The sequence below is a fragment of the Periplaneta americana genome, chromosome 8, assembly GCF_040183065.1.
Source record: "Periplaneta americana isolate PAMFEO1 chromosome 8, P.americana_PAMFEO1_priV1, whole genome shotgun sequence".
Taxonomy (NCBI): Eukaryota; Metazoa; Arthropoda; class Insecta; order Blattodea; family Blattidae; genus Periplaneta; species Periplaneta americana.
The window spans coordinates 148,038,394-148,062,178 of NC_091124.1; the positions used below are offsets into that span (position 1 = coordinate 148,038,394).

A 23,785-nucleotide genomic window follows, 5' to 3' on the forward strand; every position below is an offset into this window, starting at 1 on the left:
TTTTTTTTATTGCAACAGAATCTTGTTGTCGCCTGTTAATAAACAATCACAACCCTCATTTGTTAAAACTTCCTCTTCACGTGGAAGGACAGTTGCTACATCTATAAATAAACTGCAGTTGTAGTTGAGGGGTTGAGGGTTGCTAGGAATGTGGCAATTGTGCAGCATTAAAATGAAGGTGGTCGGAGTTGTGTAGGACGTCATAAATCTGTTAAGTTGGCGTTCAAAGAAGTCACAGAACTGTATGTGAGGAAACTTAACAGACTCTATGTTGGTATTAATTAAATTTTAGAGGAATGTAAATAATGCTTCTGGTTTATTCTGTAACAGAAGTAGATTAATTTTACATAGCAATTCGAATGGATATTCCAAACCCATTTTTTTTTTTTCATTTGAAGAACTTTTAGATTTCAGACATGAACAATTTTTGGTACATACCGACAACATAATTCCATGTATTATTTCAATGTACCGAAGTACATATGATATTTCCATGCAGATATTCTGCGTCATCATACGATGAAAGAGTAATGGAACGGAGAAAAATTCCCTCCGGCGCCGGGATTTGAACCCGGGTTTTCAGCTCTACGTGCTGATGCTTTATCCACTAAGCCATACCGGATATGTGCATGGAAATATCATATATACTTCGGTACATTGAAATAATATATGATATGCGTAAATCACGAAGTGATTTCAGACGGTGCTTATTCTGTCGGATCCCGGCCAAATAGTCACTCATAACGAGTGCACCTCAGCACATGTGTGGACTTCGGTCCTATGTTCATAGATATCTATGACATAGTGCAGAGGGCGGCCACTAGAGGGAACCCAAGAGTTGGAACTCAATCAGAGACAATTCTGTCCGAAGTCGGGGTTGTATCCGGTGTGGCTTAGTGGATAAAGCATCAGCATGTAGAGCTGAAAACCTAGGTTCAAATCCCGGCGCCGGAGGGAATTTTTCTCCGTTCCATTACTCTTTCATCATATAATTCCATGCATTACTTCACATTTTTTAAGAAGGAAAGTTGGAGTGAATTTCAATCGAATCACTGTTTCCCTAGTTAACTCTATTAGCAAAATTCGTATAATAGTTTAGCAGAAATAGTTGTAGACAGACAGACATACAAACAACATGCCACTTTTCTGGAAACACCTATTTCTATGGAAATCTCTAAATCGATTTTTGCAACCTCATAATGGGCTACTTTCTTTTTATATTTCGTATAATGAGACAGTAAAAAAAAATCGAGTTTTATAAATTACAATGCAGTCTACAACTTACATTGCATCAGATCCTGGCAATTCCAGTGGAAATTGTTATGGACAAAGATGGTGATTGGGAGATGATTTTTCTCGGACACTCCCATCTCCCATGCCACAATTTCTCCATAATTCATAATCATCCTCATTATCTGTGTGCAGAAAAAGGGAAATTACCACACTTTATCGTCTTCCCAGAAGACTAACTTCACAGGACTTCCATAGTGAACATTTTATAAAGCAAGCAGCCATGGAAATTTCTAGATGTACTGACGCTTGGGTCTTTCACTGTACTTTACCTAACGCAATATTTAGAGAGCAACACTCATAACTATAAAATAAATACGACCTCATGCTGACTAATTATTTAAAGTAACTAATCTTGAGCTAAAAACAAAAAGCTATCTTTAGGTCTCAACTTTTTTTAATGTGAAATAACTCACTTCCTCACTGAACAACTCATTTTATTAATAGATGAAACTGAAACAAGATATGAATCTTAAAATTCTCAATCTATAATTGTGAAAACTTCATGGTAACTAAATGCTATCAGGAATAAAGTATACAGAATGAACCGTAAGTAATGTCATTAATTTCAAGGGGTTATTCTTTGAGATATTTCAAACAAAAAAGTTTAATACAATTTTGCTCGTTTGTGCTTCCTTTTCGAGAAAAAATGATTTTATATGAAACATTTCATACCGTATTTTGGGAAAGCTATTCAATTAATTCCCAATATACTCAGTCAATTTAAGAGAGCAATGTATTATGATAAATAAATGACTGAAAGAATTTTAGTTTTGTCGTTTAAATGTGCAGAAATTTGATCCAAACAATTGTAAGTTTTTGTTCTGCAAAGGGATTTTAAAACCTGATAAACTGTGATAATACTGTAAATATGCCTGGACAGATGCAGCTCGCATATGCAAGGAATGGGTGAGACAACGAGAAATGTAAACATAACATAATTGCTTTTAAATATGGCTCGGGAAATTTGATTTCTTGTATGTAAGTTTACGAGTACTACTTTAAAAATTAAAGTGGGAAGGAACTATTTCTAACTGGATGAAGAAAATGCTTGTAGTACAACGAACAGAGATTTTTTAAATCATTAATTACATTTGTATAAAATAAAATAAGCTTTTCTTATTGGCTGTGTTCACCGAATATTTAATTCAAATTAAATCAAAGAGTTTAAAAATAATATTTTTTGTGAATCAGCATTATAAACAGTCTTTAGTGAAAATTGTGCACAAAATGCCACATTATCACACTAGTGCCGTAAAAATATTACCATCCCAACTAAACGTCATGATTTCTATTAAGAACATATAACTTGTATCAGAAAGCTGTTAACATTATGAAATGATCTGTCAATGCTATAATAACATTATTGTCATAGCAACCTCTTTCTTCATAGACCATGATATCAAACTACCCATCATTACAAATCTGATATTATTTCTTTATTAACATTGTTTTGTAATGCTGTTGTACAAAAAAAAAAAAGTCATTTATAATGTTTTACAATTATTACATTCGTAAAAGGTATGAAACTCACTATATTCGTTTCATAACATTTACTCACGTAATAAATACTATTTTAATTTTGTTTGTTACTTTAACGTAAAATAAGAAATTGTATTTTTATTTTTTCCTTTAGAGTTTTAAATGTTTTAAAATTTTGTTTTTAACAACGTGAAATATGCATCATTATTGTTTACGACCTCTAGAATTGGAAATGGGAGTAGAAATATTTCTTAATCTTTTCACTTTAGTTTGAAATAAGCGTGTCTTATTGTCTTAATTAAATTTAGGTTGTAGAAACTATTTTAAATTTTCCAAGATTTTATTTAATATAGTTCAAACACAAAAATTAAACGGTATATCATCTGTGAAATGAGCACTGTTCATTCTCAGTTCTCTAACACACTTTAAACATAAAAATTAAATGCTATATCGTCTGTATTTTTTCTTATAAGTTTAAAACAATGTACATGGCAATGGCCTTCAACAAGCCAAGTGAAGAGGTTGTTCAGAGCAACATAATTTAATGTGTACTGCCTGATGGTTGCAGCATAGCACGATATCATAATTCATGTATTTTAAAATGCACGTTTTTCTTGAGAATTATTCAAAATATAGTATTTTGGTATTTTACTTTTTTGTTGCTCTTTACTGAAAGAATCACCCACCAGAATTAATGACATTACTTATGGTTCATCCTGTACAAATATATACCTGTGAATGAATATCACACTCTGAAATACATTAAGCATTTATATTAACTTCATTTGTTATTTAAAGCTTCAATCTGTAACATTATGTTTAATTTAAGATACTGCTTTCCATATCTGAGCCATTAATTTTTATACAAAGGCGCCATACAATTAAATTAATACCGTACACACACAATTGTTATTCCCTGTAATCATGTGGACTTACTAACTAAACAATGTTAAGAGATATTCAACTATGTTACAATCCTATGTACAGTTTTTAAATACAATCCTCACAATTCAGAACTCGAATCCTAAATGTTCACTGATTAACAAATTAATTTTAAGTCATTAGTTGATTTCATACTTACAGTAGACTCTCGATTATCCGTGGTAATTGGGGATAGAAAACAGTGGATAAACTGCAAATGAGGTGATATGTATGTTCAAGAAGAAATTTCAATTATTTTATCATTAAAATACAAATGTATTATGGATTTAAATTATTTTAATTTATGTAATGAATGCAACACTACTCATTAAGCATTAAGCATCAAAATAAATTCTGTACTTACAAGTTTGCCCTCGAAATTATTCAAATCAATTTTACAGGGAGTTATACCTGAAAGCTTGATTTGCATAATACACGTCACTGTTCGTTAACAGAAAACCACAATTTAAGTCACACAGAGTTAGTGTGCACTCAATGTTGGTTGATTGACGGTTGTCAGCCCATTTTGAGGTCTGTGGATATAGAGGGAAAAATTGGATCAGTGTCTGGTAGAGTTCCCGGGTAGCTCAGTTGGCAGAGCATTGGTACGTTTAACCAAAGATCCCGGGTTCGATACCCGGCCCAGAACAATTTTTCCCTCGAAATTATTCAACACTACACATTTTCGTTTTTCATACATTATTCAGCACTAACAAAAACTAATGAATAACATGTACTGTGTAAGCATTCACCATCTGAACTGAAATGAAATACAAAATCTACCCACACATCAAGTCCACAAACAGTAGACAGGTACAAGGTTATTATCCTGTCACTGTCCACTGAGAGGAAAGACACATATGATGTACAGTTGAGATCAAACATTTTTAAGTGCATAAAAAAAGGTCGTGAAAATAAGTGGTTAATAAGTAAAGCAGATAATCCATCCACAGATAATCAAGAGTTTACTCTACTTAACTATTAAACTACATTGTTAAACATAATATATGATATTATCATGCCATGTTCTGAATTAAAAGCAAAGCAAATAGTATTTAACTACGATAGATCAGTTGTGCCAAAAGAGGTAATGTAGGAATTAATTTTACTAAGTTGTAGTCTCCCAGACAGTGTTACAAAGAAAAGAAAACCTTAAGTAGTATTTGCAATCATCTGTGCATAGTGTAGATATCTGAGCTTTTGGTAAGCATAGGTTTGAACTCATTAAAAAAATTTCTCTTTACTGAATAATGTGTGAGACGACGATACAAGAGAAATTTTACTTGAAAAATAGTCCCACTTCCACAGGGTACAAATATATATTTAAAATAGTAACTTAAAATATCTATCTAATTTTTATTTATTTTTTTTTTTTTACATTATTAGAGCTAGAATTTTCATGTTCTTAAAAGAGCCTAGAAGTGATTATGAAACAGAACCAAAATCCAGTCAAAGATCTGAATGCATAGGACTTTACCCTACAATAAAAGCCATTTGTTTATTCATTCATTCATTCATTCATTCATTCATTCATTCATTCATTCATTCATTCAATCATTTATTAGATAGGAAATTAAATTCAAAACACAACACAAAAATATCACTAATAATAACTAGCATAAACATGCCAACAAAAGCATGAATATTGTATTATAAAATTTCTAATTGTCAATGGCAACAATCTTAATTTTATTAACAGGACATGAAATTCAAGAAAAAACAATTAATTAAATCACATGACCCCAAATGTAATTTTTACTTTTTTCTCAGAACTATTTGTATTAAAAGCATACTTTATATTAAAAACAGAGGAGTTATCAAAGAATCTCATTGGATATAAATGAGGAAATATAAACAGTGCCAAGAAATGTACAGGGTATTTTCTCTTTATACATGTCACATAGTAACTAATAAAATAATTGTTTTAATTAAATCTGTCTCAGGTTAAATGTTGGTCACTATTTTTTTCTAGATATTTTCCTGTTCACAAATTCATAACCACCACTGAGTTGAATAACAGTTGTAAGAAGTTTATTCTCAGATTTTCTTCCATTTAGCCCTCTCCCTGTTTATTCTCTTGGCTGAAGGCAGTCTGAACCTTCTGAAAAGGCTGGATTGTAAATAGAAGTCTGCATAGTCTTAGTGTACACTATAAGCAATGAGATTTAACTTTGCACTTCAATTAAAGTAAACGTCATTTTACGGAAATCCACGTCAAATAAATAAATAATCCAATCACAAAGATAAAAATTGCTTTCAAGCCAAATCCACAGAACAAATGATAATCCATATCTATCACACGAACAAAAGATTTACTCGAAACTACCTGCAGGATTTATATAACATTTTGTTCTAGTTCTTAAATGGCTAATTACAAGTCAATTTACCTCCGATAATATACCTTTTCATGTCTTAAACCTTCTATAAAAAAAACTTTGTTTAGGTAATATTGTTATATTTAATAAATATCTCCAAATGAAACATATCTATATTATTATTTTATTGTATTTTTATGTATTTATTTATTTTTGGATTACTAGTATGTGCATGAGAAAAATCAAGGAGAAAATCATTAGAGATGATTTCGAGTAAGTTGTAGTTATGCATACCAGTAAGTCCTGGATAAATTGATTACTACAATTGCAAGCAAACATAATTCGTCGAAGGGTAAAAAGTTTTTTGCACAGACTTTTACCTTCCATTTGATTTTTGCAATGTAAATTTTCCCCTCAATGTCGCGACGTCTATGTACAATTACAAAGTAAAAATTATATTTCTTACACAAAAGTTAGTTGTAGAATAACAAATAAAAAATTCCATACAAAAAAAGTTGGAGTAAAAATAGCAACAGTGACATGCCAACTGACTATTTTCAATAAGTTTTGCAAGCCGAAATACATGAAGTCATAAAAATTTTAGCTCTTGTCATTATTACAAACAATTTATTTACAGGATATTTCTTGTTAATAAAATTACATACATAAAAACATTAAAAAAATTATACGTCCTGAACATTTTACAAGGTAAATTCAACCCACTGACATACCATATTTTCTAGAACTATTTACGTACTTCAAAGTTTTTTTAGATGAAGAAAGAGAAAGTTGTCCCATCTGCACTTCCAAAGGCTACAATATCACAACATTAATACCAAGAATGCTGTCTAAAATGTTCAAACTATAATTAACACAGAAAATTATTTAATTTTCTGTGATTATAACAAACACTTGTTAGGACAATATTGTTAAGCAACTGTACAGTACATAATACAAAAATTGAAAATGATAAAATATCTCAAAATGCTCATATTTACTCTTTTACTCACTATTTATTTCAAAATACACTGTATGGCCCAAAATTGTTCATAATATTAAATTGTAAGGAGTATTCTGAATAATACATTTATACTGTGTGTATATATGCATAACACAAATGAATTTTTTTAAACAGACATTAATTGTATGATTTGAAATACTTGATATTTCTCAGTTACACACATACAACATATAAAGCTTGGAAAAGTGCATGTATATGTGATATTTCACTGTCATGTAATTCAAGGCACTCCACATTGAGAGTTTAGAGTAATATGCATTTCTGGGAAGAGCCTTACATTATCCATTTTAGAGTCGATAACACTTCTATTTAAATTTATATTTTCTTAAAATAATTACAATTCATTCTTGTGTCATTTGAGCATAATAAGATTCTACAGATTGCACCACAAGTCAGAACAGAAAAATTCCATAGCCAGTGCTATAACAGCATTTGTTCAGCATACGATAATTCAGCCATTTCTCATATAACATGTTGTCTCCAATAATTGATCACCACACTGACTGCACAATTTTTAATGCAATAAAAATAAGCAAGTAGCTACTTATGGGAAGAGATGAGGATGCCATGGCCCAAAAACAGGCTGAAGCAAAGTATATATAAGAGTATCATCATCATCATCATCATCATCATCATCATCATCATCATCATCATCATCATTGTCGTCATTGTCAATGCCATCATCCTCTTCCTCTTCATTATCCTTACCATTACCATAATTATCGTGGCAGCAGCAGGAGTTTATATAATGATGCTTTTTAACTGCAGAGGAATTCAACATGAGTGAGAAATGACCAAATTTTGCCTAATGCTCTTTATCATGAACAAGGTTCTTCTACATTATGATATCTATGATATGGAAGCGACAACTTTAATCCATGCTAAGGAGTTTATCACTCTCGTCATGATTTAAACCCATAAATCTTGGTTCTTTCAACTATAATTCTTTTCTATTTTTTTTTGTGGTATTTGAGATTTTCACAGTAATTACTAGATCAACTAGGACGAATATTATCATCATCATCTATCATATCACCATCATCATAGTGATCAACTCTGAAAGCTGCACAATAAAACGTTTGGACTATCCCATCTTCAAGACTGGGTGATGCGTTTAACATTTTTCTAGTCTTCATACATTTTGCTTTTCACTAGGTGTGCAATGCAAAAGCTTATACTCGTATGATGTTTTCTGAATGCATCTTGTTCACATGATCACACCAATATATTTTGTACATTTTGAGAGTGATAATGCTTTGGGTATTTAACGTGCCATAGATACCTTAAACTATTTGGTAATCATGTAATAAATGCTCTCTCACCAGTTAATCTCAGGAAAATTGCATCTTTGGTTTTTGCAAGAATTTACTTATAATACACTTAAAAAATCAACAAAAATGTTTAACATCTTAAATTCATAATACATAACAGTTGCAATTAACTATGGTACTTCACCATAACAAAAGATATTAAGTATACCATATTTACTCACATAATAGAAGCATTCTTTTCCATAATTTTAAATTAAAAATCCAGAGGGTGTATTATATGCAAAGAAAAAATTTTAGCAGAAAAAATCTATATATTATTTTATTGTACCGAAGTACATATGATATTTCCATGCAGATATTCTGCGTCATCATACGATGAAAGAGTAATGGAACGGAGAAAAATTCTCTCCGGCGCTGGGAACCCAAGAGTTGGAGCTTAATCTGAGACGATTCTGTCTGACGCCGGGGTGGTATCTGGTGTAGCTTAGTGGATAAAGCATCAGCACGTAGAGCTGAAAACCCGGGTTCAAATCCTGGCGCCAGAGAGAATTTTTCTCCGTTCCATTACTCTTTCATCGTATGATGACGCAGAATATCTGAATGGAAATATCACATGTACTTTGGTACATTAAAATAATATATATGATATGCGTAAATCACTTCATGATTTAAGACGGCGCTTATTCCGTCGGATCCCGGCCAACTAGTCACTCATAACGAGTGCACCTCAGCACATGTGTGGACTTCGGTCCTACGTTCATAGACATCTATGACGTAGTGCAGAGGGCGGCCACAAGAGTTTGAGCTTAATCTGAGACGATTCTGTCCGACGCCAGGGTGGTATCCGGTGTGGCTTAGTGGATAAAGCATCAGCACGTAGAGCTGAAAACCCGGGTTCAAATCCCGGCGCCGGAGAGAACTTTTCTCCGTTCCATTACTCTTTCATCATAGAAAAAATCTAATCTATCTGAATCCCACGTGATAATCACAGCTGGTTTCGACATCGAACATTCATGTAATACTGGAAATTATTATCAATTGTGCGTCTTCGAGAGCATTGATACATCGAATGCTTATGAATAGTAATAATGTACAGTGCGAACATACGAAATGAAAGGAAAATGTAGCACAGTATAACCTAAAACCAAATATAATCCATTTTGTATTTTAAAAGAACCATTCGTAATAAATTAACTCCTTGTTTTAAAAATTTAAACATGAGCAGTGCATCCAACATTATGATTGTATATTAACACAGATAGCAATTAAAAATGTAATGTGTACATTATGAGAGGATTGTTTTTCCCTACATATTACTGTCAAAAATTGAGATGCATACATTATGTGACGGAATCTATTACGCGAATAAATATGGTATATTTAATCACAGTGGGTGCGGTCAAGTCTCATGCTTCTAACTTATGGAGAAAGGTTGGACAGAAAAACAATTTTGCTTAAAGCTAATTTTGACAACAAAAGTGTATGGCAGCGACTCATTGTTATGTGTATGAGTAAGCACAATTTCACGTTTTGGGGATTTCAATTTTCCTTTTTATCTGTTGAATCTAATAAATTAGTGCATTGTAAAAGAAGAGACTGTACTGAAGAAACTAGGAAATGAAAAACAGAGAGAAACTCAATGTGTCAAGGAGAAAACCTACCACAAACTCACTTTGTCCACAAATCTTACAGAATATGCCGGATATTGAGCCCCAGACATTTGAGGAAAAGCATTCAACAACCTAAGTTGTGGCTAGAATTCTCATTTCATAACAGAGTTTTAGCAAATTTGATGATGTTAAAGTAATTGTTTATTTAACTCTCTTTCTAATCTGCCAAAGCCTTTCAAAGATGATGGAATGAAAATGGAATCTATTCCACAGCCACTTTGTTAATCACAAATCACAGACTCTGCTCGAAGACAAAAATTTGTTGCGAGAAGCTGTAAGCATTTTGTTTTCTCAAGGCCCAGTCCACTATCCAGCCCCAACATATTGCAGCCTACTAGTTTATTATATCCAATCTTTACAATTTGTCCTCTGTTCCTTTTTTTAAGTCAGTTATTTACTGATACTGCATCAATTGCTAGGTTGTTTAGTTTTGATAGAGTTGGTGATTGCAGGATGGTATTTGGCGAGAAGATGGCACCGAAGATTCGCCATGAATTACCAGATATTCGCTTTACAATTGGGAAAACCTCGGAAAAAATCCACCCAGGTAATCAGCTTAAACAGGAATCGAATCCTCATCCGAGAACAGCTCTGGATCAGCAAGCAAATGCGCTACCACCTGAGCAATGCCAGTGGCTCCTTTATTTCCTACTTCACCCATCAAAGGTCTCTGAAGTCTCACGAAGCATTGTTAGCCACAGATGCATATGTTCAAATATCAGATAACACAACAGGACGAGGAACAGTTAACCAATATTTTGCCTGAAGTTCTCTGAGTCAGAGACAGGGATCCTCGTCTGCTTTATATCTACAATATAAAAACATTTACTTTATTTCTTTTCAAAGGAAGATAGTCCAATAAATTTTATAATCTCTTAAAAATTCACGACTCGCAGGCAGGTATTCGAATCTAATGGCAAGCATGGCCGGACAGATGAAATGCTAAAAATCATTTTCAAATACTAAAGATGTTGAAGAATGCATTTTTATCAAAATGTGGTTGGTAGATTGATTGCTGATACTTTAAAATACGGTCAATAAAGATCTTCCTGGATTCTGCTAATCTGGCAGTGTGAAGAATAACATTTCCATGGCATTAGTATCTGTAATTTGAAAGTTATTACCCCATTATATTTATTATGGGATGATAATTAGCTGAACTGAATTTTTTACACGAGTGAAAAAGACTAGTAAATTTTTATTTGGAACTCAGTCAATCAATGATAAGGTTCCTTTATTAATCATAAATCCCAGACTTTGACAATCTTCTATGTCAGTGATGTAGAACTGCGCTCCAATTGGAGCATATGTCACAAGCCGGACTACATCGTTCATTCTTTCCCTCAAGGCCACACGTTATCCACATGACAAGGTACAGAAGATTGGTATTCACTGTCTAGAGGTGGAATTTGAAGCAATATCGGTCGGAAAGTACTAGTTTAAAGAACAATGGGAAATGAATACTTCTGTATTCAAAATAATCACAAAGTACGTTGTCTCATTTGTGAAGAGTTTATTATTATAATTATTGTGGTTGGAAATACTTTCATTTTTTCCGTGAGCACGAGTTTTGTTGTAATCTGCCACACAGTTGTAGATGAGTCACAGAGAAGTCATTCAATGCCGGTGGATTGTGAAAGGAGAATCAATGTTTCCCCATGCTTCCACCCCTCTCTCTGTGAGTTCTGCATCCCTGTTCTAGAGGAAACTAAGCTAATTACTTTTATTGTCTTTAAAAATCAATTGCTGAGTATGAACCCGTGAACTTCGTATTTAATCACAAAGATGGTAACAATCATTTACCAAGAACTGCAGCTGTCAGCTTACCAAATAAAGATAGGTACACCAAAAGTTTAATTTTTTTCGATTAATAAAAGAATGTATTAATGCTTTCTCACTTGTAGTTGGTAACACTTGTTTCAATACAGAATTGTCCCAAAAGTAGTGTAGCTTATGCAGCAATACCAAGCCCCATATTTCTGCATTAGAGACTTGTTACAGGAGCACACTTGAGTTTTGTTTTGTATAAACTACAATCTGTAGAAATTCATTGCACTCACTCTTATTTTTTGTTTATGTCCATCAGTCAGTCACTAGTCAGTTATACAAGTGCTTATAAATACAATTCTTCTGCCGTTGTTGCTGAACACATATCTCCACATCATTGTTTATGTTCTATAAAATTAACTTCTGTTGAAGAAATTATCATGATGAACTGAAAGCTGGAAGCAAAACCATTCAAAATATTTATGTTAGTTCAATGGTAACCAACCAATGCATGCAAGTTTGAAAGATAATTTTATATACTCCATTATTTACTCAGACTCATAATAATGAACTTCCTTCTGGCTAATAAAATTATTTTATACGTTTTCACTAATGATTTGTTACATTTGTTAAGTAACAATATTTTAATTTTCCTGTGTTAATATTGAAACTTTTATCTTAATTAATGACTAGTTTCAACTTGTTTCCGCCATCTGTTGTTCATTATACATTTGATCGATGGAAACAATTACCTCATTGTTATATACAACTCAAAACAAATTTACAGTCAGATTCATTACTTTTTGCAGACGTTTTAGCTCTGGTGGCATCCTCAGAAGATGATTCACAACGTTCAATACATAATTTTAACAAAATTGGATTTAAATATGATATGAAAATCAATAAGGAAAAACAAAAATTATAGTAAATTTGGTTAAACAAGGTCCGTCTATGCTTATCTTTGAAACGAAATAACCAAAAGTTATTTGTACAATTATTTAATAAGATTAAATGTTTTGGACTCTACAGAGTCATCATCAGAAGTTATGCCGTAGAATACATAGGAATTTGAATGTGCATTTGTGTGATCTACTGTAGTATATAACACTATTAAGACTAAACAAGTTGCAAACATTTGTTATAAAATACAGTTATAAAAATCTTATGAGATTAAAATTTAAAATCAATAAAATGCCAGTGTGAGCTGTCCACTGGAATTATGTGATCCCTTACCACAGACTGTCCAACAAGCTGTAGTCCATCCTCATTTTAACATTATACTGATGTAACAGCTTACACAAACATTTAATTGATTTTAAATTTTAATCACATAATATTTTATAATTGTATTTTATAACAAATGTTTGCAACTTGTTTAGTCTTAATAGTGTTATATATTACAGTAGATCACTTAAATACACATTCAAACTCCTATGTATTCTATGACATGACTCTGTAGAGTCCAAAACGTTTGATCTTATTAAATAATATGTACAAATAACTTTTAGTTATTTTGTTTCAAAGATAAGCATAGACGGACCTTGTTTAACCCAATTTAATATAACTGCTTATCAACTTCAATATGGTTTTTAAATTAAAAAATTATAGTCTTTTGCCAAAAATACCCTGTATGTTTGGGTTAAAAAATATTAGGAAGAGTAAATTCTATGAGTTTTTAGACTTTCATGATAAGCGTGATCAGAATTATGCTTTTGAGTATTGCAGAACACATTGGAATACCAAAAGCCTAATTCTGAAGAGTAAATTCATTTACACATTATCCTCTTTTCACGAGGTAAACATTCCAGAGACATGGGAATAATTAATAATATTATGAAAGCTTCCTTGGTACAAAGACATACTAGAATTCGCCTAAGCAAGACCTGGTGAGATCCATAATTTACGGTAGTGAGGCATGAACATTAAGATGAAAACAGAATGGCTAATGAATTAAATTTATGAGATACATAACAAGATGTACCAAATGGGATCATAAACGTAATGATGATGTAATGGAAGAATTATCTGTAATGCATCACATAAAACATTATCAGAACAAATGGATAATTCATCTGCATTGTATACAAACAGAATTCCAAAAGCCATGTTTCACTATCAGCCAAATGGGAAGAGAACTCTAGGTTCGAATACCAGTTGAAAAATCCATAGTAACACTTGTGACAGACAAGGTCGCAGATGAGGATTTTCTCGGGGTTCTCCCATTTCTCCATATCAGACATAATTCTATCCAGTCTCCATTCTGTCAACTGAAAGATATTCAATGATTTGGAGAATGTACCGGGTCCTTCATCAGGGTACGAAGGAAAAAAAGCAACCCATCTCCTGCATCTGTTACCAACAGCTACTTTTCAGGACTTCAGACCGTGTTGATCCATGAAGTCTCACATCACAATTAATCTCTAAGGGGAGAATCTCTATTATGACGTACTGTATGAAAATTTGAAACTGTCCAGATCTAGAGAATAGCTCTTTGTAACAGGTCCAACAGACAGATTACCTCTATCCCTACATTCCCTAAAATTATGGAGCCGATATGTAGCTCTGAAATGTTGGTACAATGTAAATATTCAAAACCTCGCATCAATCTATTCATGTTCACACATACCTTTGAAATGTTTCTACAATCCTTGTATATCGGGCGTACAATAAGGCAATATATAGACTAAAGTGCTTCTACATCATTTGTAGGCTGCCTTATTATAGAAGAAGAAAGTATAAAACAAACAGAGGTTTCTTCTTCCAGAGTCAATGATCTCACAGAGAAATGTTGATCATATTCTTTTTCCTCAATACTTTAAGAATGTTATCTTAGCAAGACAAGATGTTATTAACAGAAATCTTTGTTTACTTTTAATTTCACACATATAAGAAAATACGTTCAAATTTTCTGTACTGTTAACTTCTTTAAAACGTTAACCCAGAATTTCCAAATTTATTTTGTCTTGAAGCCGAAGTATAGTATACGTATGTGCACCATTACAGTATCCAGAGAGCTAAAGAATTGCCTTTCCACATTAGACATCAGAGTTCAAATTCCCGTGAGTCAAATTGATATTTTTGGTGGTTAAAACTATATTTAGGATAGATTTCCCGAAGTATTCTCGTTTCCTGTCATCATTCCATCATTTCTCCATTAATCATCATCGTTGCCAAGTGTGGGTGAAGTTTAAGGTTATAAAGTGGTCTACAGCTTCAAGCATTACTCTGAGGGCAGTATTCTTGCCTCAAATGAGCAAGAATCCACTGATAAACAACAAAATATTATAAATAAGTTATGAAAAAACTCCTATATAAGTTTATATTAGAGAAGAAAAATTCGCTCCGGCGCTGAGGATTGGACCCAGATCCTTAGTTCTACATACCAAGCACTCTAACCACTGAGCTACGCAGAAGTTCAATCTACAACACCAGATCAAATCCCTCTCTTGTAGTGTTTTCCCTTTGTGGCCTTACTCCCTTTCGACATATATGTTGACATATTATATTAAGTCAACTTCGATCCCGGGTTTGATCCCAGGACTGGAGCATATTTTTCTCCTCTAATATCAATTGTTACCATAACAGATAGATTCTGTAGGACCAAAACTTAATTTTTACGTAGATTCTTCGCCCAACAGTGCATATACTGTGGAATCCTGGCCACCAAGTCCTCAATTGAGTGCGCTCTTTGTATAATGGCAGTTGACTTAATATGTCAACATATATGTTGAACAGGGAGTAAGGCCACAAAGGGAAAACACTAGAGGAGAGAGATTCCATCCGATGCTGTGGAATGAACTTCGGCATAGCTCAGTGATTAGAATGCTTGGTACATAGTAATGTCATGCATTACAGGCCCTACGTTCGTTTCAAATTTGTCGAGTATGGCAAAGTTCTATATTCACTGATGATCGCTCTGCAGAAGGAGGCCTGTCATGTTTGTTTCAACTTATTATAAAAATATTCTCTGTCCTCTACTCATGCTTTAACCACTTAAGGATTTTAGCACAGATCTTGCATTTAGTTTTTCATATAAAATAAGATGAAGTTTTTAATGTCTTGGATGCCTCTCTCATGTTCGAACATCGCAGGACATAGTACGTAGAACCAAGGACCCAGGTTCGATCCCTGGCATCGGAGCGAATTTTTCTCCTCTAATATCAATTGGTACCATAACAGATAGATTCTGTAGGGCCAAAAATTAATCTTTACGCAGATCCTATATAAATGCTTAAAAATGTTTTTTCTTGCAGGAATACACTCTGAAAGTTACAGATTGCCTTGGTATAGTTGATTCGGTATGGCTCCAAGCAATGGCAAAAGAAAGAAGTACACTCATTTATCTTCCTGATGAAAAACTTCATGAACAACATGTTTCTATCATAGTGAAACTTCCAAATCAAATTAATTTACAAAGGTATACTACTATATTTCATAAAAATTTGTTGTCACTAAGAACATCCAACAATTATTATGATTAAATATTTAATGCAGAATATTATAATCACTAAAAACACATATTATAATCACATTTATAGCAGTAAAAAATTCGACAGTAAACATATAACCACTTAATCACCGACAACAATTGATTATATATGTAGTATATTGTTGAGGCTCAGAAGACTGCAATCCTAAGGAATGTGACCACCAGTAGTCTGGTATGATATGCACATTACATGATTAAATGATATCTGCCTTCCTAAAACAATTTCTTGTACATATCTCCCGAAGAATATTTACCTTAGAACAGTAAATGTTACTGAATAACTGATAATTTTTAATAGGTTATGTATTTAATGACGCTGTATCAACTACTATGTTATTTAGCGTCAATGGAACTGGCGATAGCAAGATAGTATTTGGCGAGATAAGGCAGACGATTCGCCATAGATCACCTAACATTCGCCTAAAGTTTGGGAAAACCTCGGAAAAACCTCAATCAGGTAATCAACCCAAGTGGGAATAAAATCCACAACTGAACGCGCCCCTGGATCAGCAAAAATTGATATGCATCACGAATTAATAACAAGAAAAATAAGAGGACAGAAACGAACTAATGAACACCAAGGGAATCAGTCTGTAATGGCTGCAAAGCAGATGAATTTTTTCACTAGCTGGTATTGTAGACAAACAACGAGTTGCTATAGCTGGCGGAGTGGAAAGGAGAATAACAATTCTGTTCTCCACTTCATCCTGTACTTGCATTCTTCTCAGCTCCAACTATACGTAATACATTAAGGTTATCAGATTCTTTTCACAATTTCCAGGGACAGATACTGACAAATGAAAAAACTATCTTTAACATTTCTTTTAGTTTGTCATTCACTTATCGGCCTTTTTTTTTAAGCTGGTTATTAATTAACGATGCTGTATCAACTACTAGGTTACTTAGCATTGATAGGATTGGTAATAGCAAAATGGTACCTGGTGAAATGAGGCCGAGGATTCGGCATATATTACCTGACATTCGCTTTACAGCTGGGGAATATTTCGGGAAAAACTCAACTAGGTAATCAGCCCAAGCAGGAATCGAACCTGCGTCCGAGCACAATTCCAGATCGGCAGCCAAGCGTCTTAGCTGACTGAAGTATGCCAGTGGCTATAGGCCTATTGTTTTTACACACCTTAAAGATTTATAATACCCATTCTATTTACATATTAAAATGTTCATTCTACTTGACTAATACTATTAAACTACTGGTATTTTTAAAAGAGTGAATTTTTAGGCAGGCTTTCTCTGGATCCCAATTTTTCAGCAAATTTCTGACAAGTCATATTGAAATTGAAGAAGCAAACACGGCTCGAACAGTTTCTAAACTGATTCTGGATTTTCTGCATCTCCACAATATTTTCATAGAAGAAAAAATTTTCTTCACTGAACATTATTTCCAGGAAGATGCGGAAAACTTTGATTGACTTCTGAAATTGCTCACAGAAAGTTCTTTTCTTCTTCTTCTTTTTTTTTTTAAGAAAATTTAAAAAAAAATTCACTCCATTTTGAGCAAAGAGTAGCATTTTTTCATTCCACTTTGCTATTTTCTCTGAAGTAACATATTTCTTCAAGCAGGAAATTCCATAAAATAAATTATTTCATCCAGGTCAAGTACAATGGATGAAAAATAATGGAATGTCTCTTCAAATTTTTTTCTTTCTGAAGGACATCTCAGCAATATACATTCCACAGATGTCTTATCTTGTGAATGAATCCCAAAGGCACAGTGATATTCAACAGCATTTTCATAAAATTATAATAACACTTAAAATACGGGGATATCTGGGGACATTCTGTGGACGAATTTTGTTCGGGGACTGTCCCCTGGAGACAGGGACGTCTGGGACGTAGGTACAAAACGGATCAAGGAAGTACATATTCTGAAAAATAAAATTATACTTTGAAATGTTTCATGTTAGTAGAGTTGTTTTATATATCCCAGTAACATAATGCTTTATAACTTACAGAATTCAATTAAAATCATCTACGGAAGACCCAGTAACCACTATAAAGGAAAATGCATGTAAGAAAGAGAAATCTTGCAGTATATATTTGGTTTCAAAACCAAAAACAGTCGTCCCAATATTTTTAGTGGAGTATCAATACATAATTGAAGTAAGTTTACACAAAATTAAAACAAAAGCTACAGTAGAAAAAAAAGTCTTTCTAATGCTTAGGTTAGGTGTGAAGAAATAATTTAGTACATAGACTATATTATTATACAGGGTGATTCAAAAGTCGCGCGACATAGGGCGTCTCCGTTATTAGTGTAAGTACAAAAAATAGTTTCAAATAAATGTTTTAGATATTGTGTAGTTCATGTGCAAAATTTTAAGAAAATCGTGAGAGCCATTTTTGAGAAAATTGCAACAAACCTGTTCGCATTTCAAGTAAAGTACCAGTTTGTTTAGGAAAAACGCATCCAAAACTGATATGTCACATCTCTGGAGCGTACGAAACTTAAATTAGAAATGTGGTGTAGGTCGCGCGCCGTAATTAATAAATTGTGTTTTTTGTGTAGACAGGAGTAAGTGCTAGTTTCACCAGTGAACTGGGTAGTAACAGACAATGTACACAATTCCTGAGAGGGTGGAAATGGTTCTCATCCATGCGGGAGGCCTGAGTCTATGGGAAGCAGCAGAAGAATATCACAGACGGCATCCAGATCAACCTACCGCACATCACGGAAGCATTGGTCATTTGATGGAACGATTCAAGACAGCAGGCAGTATCCACGACAAAAAACGTTCAGGGTGGCCTTGTACAGCAACAGGGGATGCAAACGCAGCTAGTGTACTAGCTAAGCTGGTAGTCAGTCCATTACGGTCAACCAGGGAAGTGGCGCAAGAATGTGGCACCAGTCAAGCGTCCCTGTCCAGGATACTATCCGTCAATCATTTCCATTCCTATCATATGCACTTTGTGGAGGAACTGCATGGGGATGACACAGATATGCAGGTGCAATTCTGTGAGTGGTTTCTTGAACGACGAACACACCAGCCAAACCTTGAAGCTGATATTTGTTGGAGCGATGAGGCCTGTTTCCATTTGAACGGAACAGTGAATCGACATAATGCTGTGTACTGGGCAACCGAGAACCCCCACATAGCTGTAGAGGCTCATAATCAGTTTGACCCAAGATTAAATGTGTGGTGTGGCATACACGGGGATGTTGTCATCGGTCCCGTGGTTCTGAACAACAAGCTTACTGCTCCACTTTACAGATAGCATCTCGAGGCTGCCCTACTTGGATGATCTGCCCTTAGAAAGAAGACGTGGGTTTTTCTTTCAGCAGGATGGAACACCACCACATTTCAGATTGACAGTTCGCGAATTGCTGAATGAAGTTATCCCTGGGCGTTGGATCGGTTGCAGGGATCCAGTGGAATGGCCGCCTAAGTCACCAGATTTAACGCCATTTGAATTTTTTATCTGGGGACATCTCAAGTGTGTAGTTTACAGCAACAGGTCCCAAAAACTGGATGAACTGCAGGAAAATATCAGGAGAGAATATGCACAAATAACACCTGCAATGTTACTTAATGTGCGGAGCAGTTACCTCAACCGTGTATGAATATGCCGTCAACAAAATGGTCACCGATTTGAACACTTACTCCATTAGTGTGCCTGTGGAACAATTACACAGGTTGTGAAAGTTCAAGTGCTAAAATGTTTCAGTTTGCCATTGTGACTCTCAACTTACTCACCTGTCAACACAAAAAACACAATTTATTAATTACGGCGCATGACCCAAACCACATTTCTAATTTAAGTGATGTGGCATCTCAGTTTTGGATGCGTTTTCCCTAACCAAACTGGTACTTTACTTGAAACGCGAACATGTTTGTTGCAATTTTCTCAAAAATGGCTCTTACGATTTTCTTAAAATTTTGCACATGAACTACATGTACCAATATCTAAAACATTTGAAACTATTTTTTGTACTTACACTAATAACGGAAATGTCCTATGTCGCGCGACTTTTGAATTACCCTATATTACTTTATGACAATGTAATTCTAAAAATATTACCGAAACTTATTTCTTGTTTATTTAATGACTACACTAATTCATTTTATAAATCCAACCATTTTGATATTTGTCATATATAATCCAGAATCAGATAGTGTTCAAAGAATAATACTGAAATTAAAAATTGTATTTTAAATGTCGAATAATACAGCAGAATTTTACGAACATAGATAACGCAATGAAAATGGCAGTTCATATCTTTCCTTTTAACACAGAAAATCTTGTGCAGTACATTTACTTACTTTTATAGCAAAATGATAACTACTTTAATACCTTTATTTATACAGTGTGTAAAATTTTAATAAAATAACAGAACGTTACTATTTTCGTAACAGAACACTAACAATTCACTACCTTTTCTTCTGTAATTATTTATATTATTTTAATTTCTTCCTGTAACCATTACCATAGACAAAGAGTACCATGATACATTAAATATGGAGTAAATGCCTTCAGGCTTAATGAAACATATTTATGTTGATACAGTGAAAAATAAACTGAAATAGATTGAAACACACAACAATAAACGAACAAACGTCAAGAAGATGTGAATTAGTCATGGTCCATATGTATGATACCCGAAAATAGCTACTGATCCTTTAAGAATTTTACAAACATTTCTACAATAAAATGATAAGAGTTCATAATCTTTTCAGGATTCCATAGAAGCTTTCAAGAAGAAAATGGGCTGGGTTTGTGATATACATGCAAAACTACTTAGCCCAGTGTCACTCCCAACATATTCAATTCTAGATAAAGCATCAGTTATGCTTTTAACTTCCAATGAGTCAAATTTTGAAACACTTGTGACACTAACGCTTTCTGGTTATGGTATCAGAGCCATAGGTATTTACATCTGCTTAGTGTTTTGTAACTTACAGTATGAAATAAAAAACGTAAAAATTGATCAGAGAGAGGTTAAATTAATCCTAAGCATTTCAGAACCCAGCTCCAAGTGCGGAATTAATTTAACATCCCTAAAATCTTATTCAGTTTCGAAAGCTTATTCACAATTCTTTTTGTTAGTATCTTCTGCCATGTATTATACAGCTGATATATTCTGAGACTTAAATGATCACATTCACAGATGCCATATCAAGCAGTCTTTTATAGAAGTTCCATCCCATGTATATGTTTTTCTGGGACACATTTCGGTCAGTATCATCATCATCCATTTTCGTGTCCCAATTATAGGAATTGAGTGTGAGATATCAGCCTTCAATTTTTCTCGACCATTCTATATATTCCCATTCATTACTGTCATCCATAAAGTTCATTTTCTTTCCACATCTTGTTTTACCTGATATTTCCATCTTGTCCTAAGTCTTCTGAGAGGTCTCCGTCTTGTAACTTTAATGTCAATGTCTCCATTGGTAATCTTTTATCATCCATTCTCATAACATATCCAAAACACCTAATTTGTTATCTTCCAGTTTACTTACAATTTTTCAATTCCCAAAAGTTCCTTATTTTTTCAACCTGTATTCTCTTTTTCTTGTTTTCTGTACTATGTTGCGAGGAAAACTCATCTCTATTGTCTGAATTCTGACAAAAACCATGAAACAAAGTTAAAGAGGTAACTGTGACAGGCCCAATCAGTTGACTGGATCTTTTTCCAGCTTTCAAAATGATAAGAAAAGTTGCTTAATGGTGCACTTAAATGGTCTTCCAATCATACCCTTACTGTATGTCAACCAACATGAGCATCCAGAAATTTGCATATATCCACTTAATTTTTCCACTGGGTATTTCTTAAATCAGCAGTTTTCAAAACTGTGCTTTTTTTCTATAAACTACGGAATCTAAGACAGCTCAGAGGAACAGAGAATAAACAGCTACAATGACGCGTTTTAATTTAACTTCTTTCTATATATATAAAAGGTGGGTTAAAAGTTGCTTTCCTCAATATTCATTCTTATGTTTCATACTTATATACAGAGGTCATAACTTGAACAAACAAATAGCCTTTTGACTGTAATGGCGGTCTGATTCAAATGCTTATTTTGTCTAGACTAGATAAAGTGACTGTTATTTCTGAATTAGATAATGTGATTGTTTGTTCTGTGTTCTAAAGTGAAGCATATTCTTTCCTGTGAATTAGTGTTTATAGTTTCTTAGTTTTTACATAAGTATTTTCCTTCTTTCTTAATTCTTTCTCTTATAGAACTTGTGTTTGTGCGATAGCTATGCAAGATCCTAGATCTACTAGCTTGGACACTTGTGAAATAAATGATAATCTCAACACATTATGTGAATAAGCATTAATAAACTGCGATTCAGAAAATATGGAGATTAGTAATCAGCCTAATACTAATAATGATAATTTTGTTCTGAACCCATCTATTCTTTCCAATGACTCAACAATCAAACAAATGAAAATCAGAAAATCAACAGGTGAATACACACCAGCTAAGAAAACATTAAAAACAAAGGCTGCTAAACAAATAGCAACATCAATGAAGAATTCTAAACCTACCCAAACTCATAACAAATTTCAAATACTAACTACTGCCACGCCCACAGACTGTTATAATACCATCAGTAACACTACACCCTGCGTCGGCAAATCTACAACTCCATAAATATTAATCCCGCAATATGTACAGTTTCAAAAAACACAATTTCTCAACCCAAACCTAAGAAACCACCACCAATCATTTTATTGACCAAAGTGAATTATTTTGATTTTGCAAAACAACTAAAACAATTTCTACGAGAAGAAATCAATGCACAATACTGCCCACAGGGCTTAAAAATCTTTGCTGCTAATAATGACGATTATAATGACATAGGTAATTACTTGAAAGCTAACAGTTATGAATTCTACACCTTCCCTAATGGACAAGTTAAAGTTCATAAAGTAGTTATGAAAGGTCTACCTGTAGAAACATCAAGTGATACAATTCTAAATGAACTTGTTTTGAAAAAATTTTCGGTCCAAAGTGTCAAACAAATGAAGAAAAAGATAACAGATGACATTTCTGGAGAATTAGTGTCCCTACCTATACCAGTATGGATTATCACTACATATCAAACTCCTGGAACCCCTGACATCCATACTCTAACAGGGCTTTTTAATCTGCAACTAAACATAGAAGATTATAAAAGTTTACAAGGCCCAATTCAATGTTTCAGGTGCCAAGGTTTTGGACACGAAGCTGTCACCTATTTCGTCCAACCAAAATGTGTGAAATGCGGTAATGCACATTTTACATATAATTGTGATGCAGTCTCTGAAGCAATACCCAAATGCGCAAATTGCAATGCTCAACATACAGCTAATTTCAAGAACTGTCCAAAATTTCTAAAATATACTCAGGGAATACAAAACAAAAGAGAACAGAGCATTAATAATTTTACTCTTAGAAACCAAGATTTCCCGCGTCTTCCAAATAGGAATCCAACTCCCTACAGTATGTAATCACAATCAGGATACGCTTAACAAACAAAGGGACAATTTAGCAACAATAGAAGACTTACAAGACATCTGGAACTTTACAAAAAATATTAAGAATTATATC

The 23,785-nt window shown here is 33.5% G+C and overlaps 1 protein-coding gene across 8 annotated transcripts in view; it reads right to left on the reverse strand.

Moving 5' to 3' along the window:
- Positions 1-1,055: 1,055 nt before the first annotated feature.
- The window catches only part of LOC138705137 (KIF-binding protein), a 92,063-nt gene continuing 69,333 nt past the window's right edge, over positions 1,056-23,785 (reverse strand). For 7 of the 8 annotated variants that reach the window (XR_011333637.1, XR_011333638.1, XM_069833792.1 and 4 more), the window contains one exon: positions 5,049-12,192. The gene's annotated coding sequence lies outside the window, so the exon portion shown is untranslated. Of the gene's footprint in view, positions 1,416-5,048; positions 12,193-23,785 lie in introns of those variants that run through there. The other variant, XM_069833795.1, reaches the window with a different exon arrangement.